The sequence below is a fragment of the Apium graveolens genome, chromosome 2 (assembly GCF_009905375.1).
Source record: "Apium graveolens cultivar Ventura chromosome 2, ASM990537v1, whole genome shotgun sequence".
In the NCBI taxonomy this organism is placed as follows: Eukaryota; Viridiplantae; Streptophyta; class Magnoliopsida; order Apiales; family Apiaceae; genus Apium; species Apium graveolens.
In genome coordinates, this window is record NC_133648.1 from 252,866,968 (window position 1) to 252,878,310 (window position 11,343).

Below are 11,343 nucleotides of genomic sequence, written 5' to 3' on the forward strand. Positions count from 1 at the left end.
TGTATAATTGTCAGGAGCACCATCACAAGAAGGCAATCTTAGTTCTTGAACAAGAACATTAACATCCACCTCATACCTGTGTCCCTTAAATTCAAAAGAGAAACCAGTATTTGTTGCATTAACTAGAGCTATATCCCATACCTGCATTACAACCCTATATGATACCTTAGTAGGATTTATGAGAGCATATCCAATTGGACATAGGAGTAAGAAATCCTGTATATCATGAAAAGATTGAGGAAATTGCTGATGTGTGAGTGGAGTCAAGTAGTTGTTGGTTCCAAAAGTGTTACCATGAATAATAGTGGTTTGACTGAAGAGGGGTGAAAGGTCAGAAGATGATATGATGTTTGTAGGTGTTGAGGAAAGATGTCCGTTAGATGTGAACAGTGAGGCTGTGTGTATGATAATATGTGTCACAGAGTTTCTTGTGCAAAAAGAAGTTTACAAAGCTTAATTGTATATAACACACTTGGAGAAGGAACCTTTGGTAAATTAGACGTCTGATAGAGGATAATTACTGAAAAATTGGAGTAGAAACTGGAGTTATGTGCGGAATCAACAACAAAGAATACACTGCTCTTGTAGTAAATCGATGTATGACTTTGTTCAACAATTTATCCACTTTTAAACAGTAAGAAGACAATCACTTTCTCAGCATTAAACAATTCAGAAATCATTTGTCAATAATATTCTAACTTAAAAGAAGCTGACCTGTCATCAGTAATTGGTACCTTTTATCTGTCAGGATTTGACATCGTCAGGATTTGACGATTCAAATTCATCAATGTTTGTCAAAAAAATGCAAGCTTATCAGTAGACCACAATTTTAATCTCAAGAATCATAAAAAATATATGTTAATAGTGTGATGTTGAGATTAACAAGCTACAACTAATAACAAGAACATGCATACACAATTGAAGATCATAGATTAGGTCTTGTAAGCAAAATAAACAAAATTTCATTAATAATTCAAGAAAATTACATTTCATGAATTTTTTTTATTATTACATGCAAAAGATGATTACAAGAAAGTCCTAGTCTAAATAGAAGAACATCAACAGCTTTGGTCTAAGAAGCCTGCCAAAGCTGATGGTGAAGAGAAACGATCAGAGGATGTTCAGTGCTTCTTCCTGCTTTCAATAAAGAGAACATCAAGACGAATGACTCTCTCTTGCTGTCGAAAAGTGTAGAGGTGAAGATCTTTTTGGAATCCCAGAAGATCATTTTTGATGACTTCTGGAAGTTGAATCCAGATGTTGTTTGAGATGGCATTGATGTGGTACGGAGTTTGCATTCCATCATAAAAGATAGTCACAATATTAGTGAAATGGTTGTAAAACCAATTGAATTGTGCCATCGTGTGGGAAGAAAGAGATATGAGAAACACAAGTGAGAAAAGCGTATTGTGTATAGGAAGAGATGATTGGACTGAAGGAGAATGATGGTTTAAATAACCGAGATATAAAAGGAATATCAAAGGACTAGGAGACTGATCAATTATTCAATGTAGAGTTAACTTAATGATTTAACCAAAAGATGTCTTGTTAAGGCGCGTCTCCCTAGACTGATTGCAATGATATATATTTATACATGCACATTTAGCAAATAAATTCACTTAATTCATCATGCATATAATAAAATACATCAAATATTCCTAGCTTAATATCTTGAACAGCATTTAGGACATATCAGGATTTGATCAATGTACATCAGGATTTGATCAAATATAAATTGAAAAGAATTTATTTATCCCAACTAACCATACCAAGTTCATTGACAAACTTTGTAAATGTCGCTTCAGTTAATGGCTTCGTGAAGATATCGGCCAGCTAGTGCTCAGTGGGAACAAAATAAAGCTCAATTGTTCCTTCCATGACATGCTCTCTTATAAAATGATATATGATGCTGATATGCTTAGTAAGAGAGTGTTGCACTGGGTTTCCTATCATAGCAATAGCACTCTGATTATCACAATAAATAGGAATGTTAGAAAATGATAATCCATAGTCCATGAGCTGATTTCTCATCCATAACAACTGAGCACAACAACTCCCAGCTATAATATATTCAGCCTCAGAAGTTGAAGTAAAAAAAAATTTCTGCTTCTTACTGAACCATGAGACTAATCTGCCTCCCAAAAACTGACAGCTCCCAGACGTACTCTTCCTATCTATTTTGCAGCCAGCAAAGTCAGCATCTGAATAACCACATAATTTAAAATCAGCTTCCCTTGCATAGCAGAGACCAAGTGATATAGTACACTTGAGGTATCTGAAAATTCTCTTTACTGCAATAAGATGAGGCTCCCTTAGATTTTCCTGATATCTTGCACACAGACAGGTGACAAACATAATGTCTGGCCTACTAGCCGTTAGGTACAAAAGAGATCCAATCATACCTCTGTAATTTGAGACATCAACTGTTATACCTTCATGAGGATCAAACTTTGTAGCAGTTGCCATTGGAGTAGTTGTTGTTGCACTATCTTGTATATTAAACCTTTTCAGCAGATCATTTGTGTACTTTGACTGATTAATGTAGATGCCATTATCAGTCTGTTTAATTTGAAATCCCAAGAAGTAACTCATCTCTCCCATCATGCTCATTTGATATCTTGATTGCATCAACTTTGAGAACTTATCATACTATTTTTGATTAGTTGATCCAAAAATGATATCATCCACATATATTTGAACTAAAAGCAGATCTTTATATTGATTCAGATAAAATAGAGTTTTATCTATTGTACCTCTTTTGAATCCACTTTCTAGTAGAAACTGAGCAAGAGTCTCATACCATGCCCTAGGTGCTTGCTTTAGTCTATAGAGTGCTATGTCAAGTCTATAAACATAATCGGGGTGTTTAGGATCCACAAAACCAGGTGGCTGTTCAACATAGACTTCTTTTTTAAGTTTTCCATTAAGAAATGCACTCTTGACATCCATCTGGAAGACTTTAAATTTCTTGTGTGCAACATATGCCAAGAAAATTTTGATAGCTTCCAGCCTAGCAACAGGAGCAAATATTTCATCATAGTCAATACCTTCATGTTGGGAATATCCTTTAGCCACCAATCTTGCCTTGTTTCTGATAATTGTTCCATCAGAATCAGTCTTATTTCTGAAGACCCACTTTGTGCCTACAATTGACCTATTTTTAGGTATAGGCACCAGCTTCCATACTTCATTTCTTTCGAACTCATTCAACTCTTCTTGCATAGAAATGACCCAATCTGCATCCTTAAGTGCATCTTCTACGTTCTTTGGCTCCTCTTTTGAAAGTATATTGTGATATAAACATTCATTTTGAGTTGCACTCCTTGTCATTACACCTTCATCAGGATTTCCAATGATCAGATCAGGAGTATGATCTTTAGTCCATTTTCTGGCACTAGGAAGTGTCCTTCTGGAGCTAGATGCTCCCCCTGAATTGTGTGCCTCATCAAATGCATTTGAGGCTCCCCCTGAATCTGTGCTATTATCTCCTGATGAATTTTTAGGACTTGAATCATGTCCATCTGATGTTGAATCAGCATTGGATTCTAAATGATCAGATTGAGAAGAACCTTGAGTTAATTCTTCAGTGTTAGTACCATCAGCTGAACCTTATTGTGGCTCCCCCTCAACATGTGCAGGTTCATTTATACAATGATTATCTTCAGAATCTGAAGGAGTATCAGGATTTGGATCATCAATATTTGACAGTTCATTAGAGTTGGATCCAGCTTCCAACAATGCATTTTCATTTACAAAGATTAGACTTTCATGAATGTCTTCTTCAAAACCAAGAATCTTCTTATCATCAAAAGATACATTAATTGAGATAACTACAGTATTTGTTCTCAGATTGAAAACTCTGTATGCTCTTGATGGTGAGTATCCAACAAAGATTCCTTCATCAACATTTGATTCAAACTTTCCTAGCTGATTAGTATGTGTTCTCAAAATAAAGCACCTACATCCAAATACATGAAGATGTTTGAGACTGGGCTTCTTTTCTTTCAGCATCTGATAAGGAGTAACACCATGTATGTTTATCAGTGTGATATTCTGAGTATAACATGCTGTGTTTACTGCTTCAGCCCAGAAGTAAGTGGGTAGTTTTACTTCTGCCAGCAGAGTCCTGCTAGCTTCAATCAAGGTTCTGTTCTTCCTCTCAATTACACCATTTTGTTGAGGTGTACCAGGAGCTGAGAATTGTTGTTGTATGCCTTTGTACTTGCAAACTTCCTCCATTTTTGAGTTCTTGAACTCAATGCCATTATCACTTCTCAGAGTTTTCACTTTGTGGGTGGAACCATTTTCAATTTGCCTTATGTGATCCAGAAGAATTTCTGGAGTTTCATCCTTCTTGTGTAGAAAATAAACCCAAGTATATCTAGTGAAATCATCAACAATTACAAGTGTGTACCTTTTCTTGTTGATGGACATTATGTTCACTAGTCCAAAGAGATCCAAGTGTAACATGTGATATGGCTCAAAAATAGAGAATTCTGTTTTGTTTTGAAAGATACTCTTCTTTGTTTGGACTTTTGGCAAGCATCACAAAGACCATCAGATGAGTACAGCATATATGGTAATCCTCTTACTAGCTCCTTCTTGGCAAGTTTATTGATTGAATTGAAGTTGAGATGTGAGAGCTTCTTGTGCCAATTCCAGCTCTCATCTACTAATGCCTTTGAGATAAGGCAAGTAGCTTCTTCTTCAAGACTTTCATGCAGTCTTACTTTATATATGTTGCCATGTTTGTATCCTATCATGAAAATTTTCTTTGACTTGTTATGAACAACTTCACAGTGTGAATCATAGAATATCACATCATGACCTCTGTCAGTGATTTGACTGATGCTGAGAAGATTGTGGTTCAGTCCTTCTACCAGAGCTACATTCTCTATTGCTACCTTTCCAATAATCAAGTTGCCATATCCCAGAGTGTGTCCTACATTTCCATCTCCATAAGATACATCTGGGCCAACCTTCTTCTCAAATTCTGACAGCAGGGATTTATTCCGAGTCATGTGTCCTGAACTTCCACTATCCAAGACAAGAGTATTTTTCTTGTCACCCTGCAGTCAAAGGAATAATTAATTAGAAGGATTTTTAAGGACCCATACTTATTGGGCCCTCGTTTTGGACAACTTAAGCCTTTGTGATTCAGGATTACTTCTGATAGTTTTTCCTTTATCAGGATTTGTCTTGTAAGAAGCAGACTTAGTGGAACTAGAAGAATTGAGCACACAAGCACCTTTATTAAATTTAGGCAAAGGTTCATAATAGTTGTAATACAGATTATGATAGGAACTACCAGCATAAATCGAATGCCAACTACTACCACAACGAAAATAAGGATTTTGTGGTTTATAAAATACTGATCTACCCCTAACATCAGACTCATTTTTATATTTAAGATCCTCCTTTCGAAGGAGATTTAAATACTCGCTCAAAACCTGAGGGATCCGGCTCTGTGGTGTGTTTTATATTCGCAACAAGGTTGCTGTTTTGATAAAAGAGTTTTTGATTACTTACCCAACACTCGGGAAGTAAAATTCTTAGAACAAGTTAATCCATTAACAGGCACCGCCTGGGAAATATCGGTGAGTTTTCCTTTCCAACTAGATACGACTTCTTGGTGGAGCCGTATCAACAAGTTTCTACTTGGGGAAAGGGGGGACAAGCTTTATGTTTCAGAGTCATGGATTTCATCTGAACTAGGAGTGGCATAAGTGGTCGAGTGACGCCAGCCCAGCCTTATTATATTGGCCCAAATGGCCTGGAAGTTCCGCTAAGACGGTCCATTCCTTAGGAGTCCAGTGTTCGGTTGACAAGTAAATCCGACAGGTTCTCCTCTACATGTAGAAAATGGTGGGGTTGCACTATTGCGACTGATCATCGTAAGTGGTCTTCCTGGCGCGGCAAACTCTTGTAATGAGTTCATCATCCAGTTTGGATATTTCTGCAACACTACCCGGAGCATTCGATCGAAAGGCTACGGATGGGTGATTGCTGTGGCATTGACAGGGTCAAACGGTTATATTGATGTTTCCCTCAAATGAAGTATCTCGTAACTTCATTTCTTTAAAACAACATTTCAAGGATTGAATCTATTCAAGTCTTATCTTGTAGTCTCATCTAGGTGATGAACTTTAGAAATTGTTTATACCTTGAACGGTGGTGGTTCAAGTAGTATTCGGAAAAGATATAAGTATATTGGAGTATCTTATAACTTCATCTTTTCAACTTATATCCAGTAAATGATTATCTTATGAATGACAAAGATTTTCAGAAAAACGTTGAGACAAGGTTAGATATATGAGATCACCTTGCAATGATATTTTTATACAGTTATAAACTGGAACTCTGTGTATATTATACATGTCAGAGGATTTCAAAGATTGTGAAAAGTATATATGTATATATATACTGAATATTTTGCGACTTGGTCGCGTTAAGATATCAACTTGGTTCATTTCTTCTTGACCAAGACTTTCAAGAGTACTATGAGAATGCTCATATATTGTTAATTATTATACATATTATTTTGGTGGGCTTGTTACTCACCCTTGCTTTCTTCTTTCATCACACAACAACAGATAGAAAAGATGAACAGGACCAAGATTCCAATTCGCAAGCGGTAGGAAATGTTCCGCAGTTTTCTGGAAGCGTTAATGCCGCCGTAGCTGAGGTAGGAACTACCAATAGGCTAGGCTTTCAACTATTGATGAACCAGACTTATGTATATTATGAATTGTAATAATGGCAAAGAATATGTAAATTATTCAGAAATCCTTTTGAGGTGAAATGGTTTATAATTGTGGAGTAAAATGACTTGTGTTATTTTTGGTATTCATCTCTGAGACTATAACTTGTGGTGTGTGTGTGTATATTATGGGGTCACAGTACGCAACAGTTGGTTGATTGTTAAGGTTAAGTATTATTAAGGGAAATGGAACTCGTGACAACCTGGATCCCTGACCCCGGATCTGGGGGTGTTACAACTAGGGTTCAAAGATAAATCGAAAACAAGCATCCAAGTATCAACTATATTAAAGAAAACAAAAGTCCTCTTTTCCATAGACGTCTTATGCTCTCTAGGTCTTCTTATTGCTCTCCCTGGTCTCCTTGTTATTAAAAACGTCTTATTATAGGTATATATAGGCTTCAGGATCAGCAGGGCTTCAAATCTTTCAAAAATCAAGTCAAAACAGAATTCTGCTGATCACGACCCGCGCGAACGCCCCTCCTTGCGCATGGGCGCGCGCTGTTTCTGTCCTTCTGGCACAGCCGCCCCACATTATAGCGCGGGCGCGCCATGCTACTGTTTTTTCTGCGCGGCCGCACCACTTCCCAGCGCGGGCGCGCCGTGCTACTGGATTTTTGCTTCAATATCTTGTTTTTGATGTAAGTTGAGTTCCGTCTGTCAGAATTTGACGATTCAATAGTCCACGCGAAGCTCTCGAGATGCTCTTCAACATGAGAAGGGTTGTGACATCCGATTATGACCTCCTTGCAACATATTACCTTGATAAGCTCAGTTAATCATCCAACAAATGCCTAAAATGCACACACACAAAAACACATCAAAATACCAACAACTTGAGTCCAAAACACCAACTTAAGCCTGTAATGAAGCATTCCAAGTAGATACAAAATCCACTTATCACACCTCCAAACTTGAATCGATGTTTGTCCTCAAGCATAAACAGACTCAAAAACTATAAAACAAACCTAATGCATGAATGCAACTACGTGAATACAACTAAATGATAATGCTATCGATCCCCTCAGAATAACCATAAACAACCAACAAGCGAATGCCTCTAAGAATTCAATGACTTAAAACAGAGTTGGTATATAAATTGCACAAACCAACTTGTTAGTCGCTAAACACGCGCTAATAATACACACAAGTATACGAGTTCACAAGTAGTATAGAATCTTTTCTAGTTCGTTCCCACAAAGACTGTATTGGTTAACTAATTAATTCATACACTTAAGCAACAATGTATGGTTATTATTCAATGTTAAGACGAGAACTAATTGAGGTTGTTTATAACTAAGAATTAAACTAATAATTATAACTACGAGAATAAGATTGATTGAATTAATAAGTGTGATAAACATGGGATTCTAACTTCATTAAATACTTCATTCAATAGCCTTATTGATCTTAAACTTAGCATGCAATGGTGATGACACTAATCAGATGACACGAAACTGATAAACGCCAACTTTCGTTGCGCGAGTACCATACTACAAGACATCCACAAATCAGATAGAAGCTGAATAGACACCAATTATATTGAGATCCTATATGTCTATAGAGTTTGATAACATAACGGTTTAAGCATAGGTTATCTATCTTGATTACACAGGGCAAGTAAGATGGTTAAAATTACCTTCGAATCATGCATGACAATACATGAACCTATGCTAGCATGGCAAGTTCTAAATCCTTAAATTCACTTTCACTTCATTAAGAATTAACACACTATCTTATAAGTCCGTGACGCTCATAAGACGAATACGACAACCAATGCTAGGATATCATACAATCACCACATACTAAGACATCAACAATTTAACTAAAGAACTCCATAATTAAATCCGCTAGAACCCCACGTAACGATTAGCCCATTATCGGACTCATCATCAACGTGGGTTCTGATGAAAGCATGATATATAAAACGTAGTCTTTATAAGGAATAAATAAAACCAAGTACAAACAAGAGTATAGGTTCAACAAAACAAGAAATGAGCATCCAAGATTTCAATTCAAAATAAAGATTCACAAGAATACACTAGATCGTCTTCGCCTTTGTTAAATTATGCAATAGGTCTCTTGTCGTCTTCTTCTTGTGCTCTGATAAGTCTCCTTATTAAAAAACGATCTTGAGTTATCAATATATAGCAGTCCAATTAGCCCAGGTGTCCAGAAAACAGAATTGCAATAGAATCAAGATTTTATTATCCCGACACGGCGCGGTCGCGTACTTTATCTGCGCGGGCTGGTTTCCTGTACTTCGGCACGGCCGCGCGCTAGTTCAGCGCGGGCGCGTTGGTCTTCTTCCAAAATTGAGATTTGAGCCGGTCTTCGCGAGCTTTTATTCCAACACCACCTAGACACTATATTAGCACCAAAATAATGCTAATTCACCTGATTACCTAGATAATGCCTGAAATGCAAAAATAATAGAAAACACGTTAAAACACTTAACAACTAGAGTACAATAAACAATTGCACCAATCCAAAGCTTATTAGAGCATTATAAAGTGTCATAAATGCCCCTCAACATACCCCCAAACTTGAATCGATGCTTGTCCTCAAGCATAAACAGACTCAAAGAATAAGAAATAAAAATGCATGAATGCAACTAATATGAATACAATGATCCCCATAGAATAACTAAACCAACCAAAAAGCAACACCTCAGCAAACGCAATTATTCGCATAAAGATCAATCAAATCTCCAAAATCAACCTATAAACCAGAGACGTGTGTGTGTGCAAATGCTTACAGATTTACTATCATAACTAGACCGACAATCATGACTCACTACTTATCAAAACAATCGCAAGTTTATAAATAGAATAAAAGTTAGACTCAAAATAACTTATAACACGTCAATTCTTATATCAAAGCTTTTATGGATTCATGCTTTTATTCACAATAACACAACACAAGTATACTTATTTGATCGTGCAATGAGTGAGGTCCACAAAAGACGTACAATAGTACCCATGTAGCGAGCGTTAGGTTAGCAAATCCCAGACTATAAAAGCCTTAGGTCACTAGGCACAAAGTCCCCTAAGAACTTAATAACTCGAGTACTAAAGAGCCCACTCGTGATCAATTATATATAACACTTATTCTTTTCAAATTTTTCTTTTTTTTTTCTTTTTTTGCTATCTTTTTTTTTATATTTTCACAAATTTCTGAACGAATGTGTTTCGCTCCATCTCGCTCAACCCTAGACTACTCATATAAATATGAGCCGGCTACTAGCCATTTGACGCCTAGCCACATACTAGCAATGAAATCCAATTTCTCCAATTTTTAAATATCCATGTCTTTTCTTATTAAGAGAATAACCTAAATTCCAAATATAAACAAGCAATTAAACCTCGATAATCAAACAAATCATGACTATGATCTAGCACTCTAGTAACCTATAAGACTTAGTGAAATACAAGTGTCTCTAGCATGCAAATCAATCTAAAAAGACTCAATATCACCAAACACGACATCACTACACTAGAATCAATATCACAAATTAATCGGAAATTTATCTAAGGTATCATGTTATAATGCAAATGCATGAAACTACATGAACAAAATTTCATAAAACTACCAAAAAAAAAACTAAATGGCAAAATATGCAACTATATGAATTAAAACTACCATGAACATGCAAACTATATGAGACTCTGGCAAAATATGTAACTATATGAATTAAAACTATCACAAACATGCCAACTATATGAGACTCACAAAAACTATATCCCTTCAACTACTACCCCCAAACTTAAAATATTCACTGCCCTCAGTGAAGGTAATAGTAAGGAATCAGGCATACCTACTGTGAATCATAAATCCTCACCCTCAACGGGTGGAGTGTCAGGCGTGTGTGGAGGCGGATACACTGAATCTTCCCCAAAAACTGGCCAATGGATTGCAACACCGGTGGCTCTAAAAGATGTCCCAAGTGCCTGTGTGAGATCGTGTGCAAACCGACTATGGATGTCGTGCATCGCAACCATCCTCCTCGCGAGATGCCTATACTGCGTCGAACTTAAACTAGCTCCCATATCTGCTTATATGACGAACCAGCCTCCTCTCCATATTGAGCTCTCCAAGCTGCTCTACGGGCATGCTGAGAATCTTCTGCTGTAGCTGCTTCCATGGGCACACCGTCTGACAGATGATCATAAGAATAACCAAGCCCTTTAGGATCGGGCTTCCCTCCTAATGAACTCCAACCACCACGCACAACATCGTCACAACTGACACGTACAGAATAGCACATGTGGAACCTCCCCTCAAGAATCTCAAAATCCCCTGATGAATCACCATCCCCAAGTCAATGTAATCACCCTGCAGAATACCCCACAGCAGACAAGCACGCTCCACAGCAATCTCATGCACATGCGAAGATGGCATAATGTTAGCATAAATAAAGGAGTTCCAAGCCCGTGCAAATCTGTTCATGCATGACGCAGGGAACGTGGAGTAATCAGTAGTGCCCCTCTTAAACTTCCAATGAGTCTCAGGCATACAGAGAGTAGCAACGATGAGATCCAAATCAAAGTCCTCTGGAGTCTTATCGTTCCACGTGTCCTGAC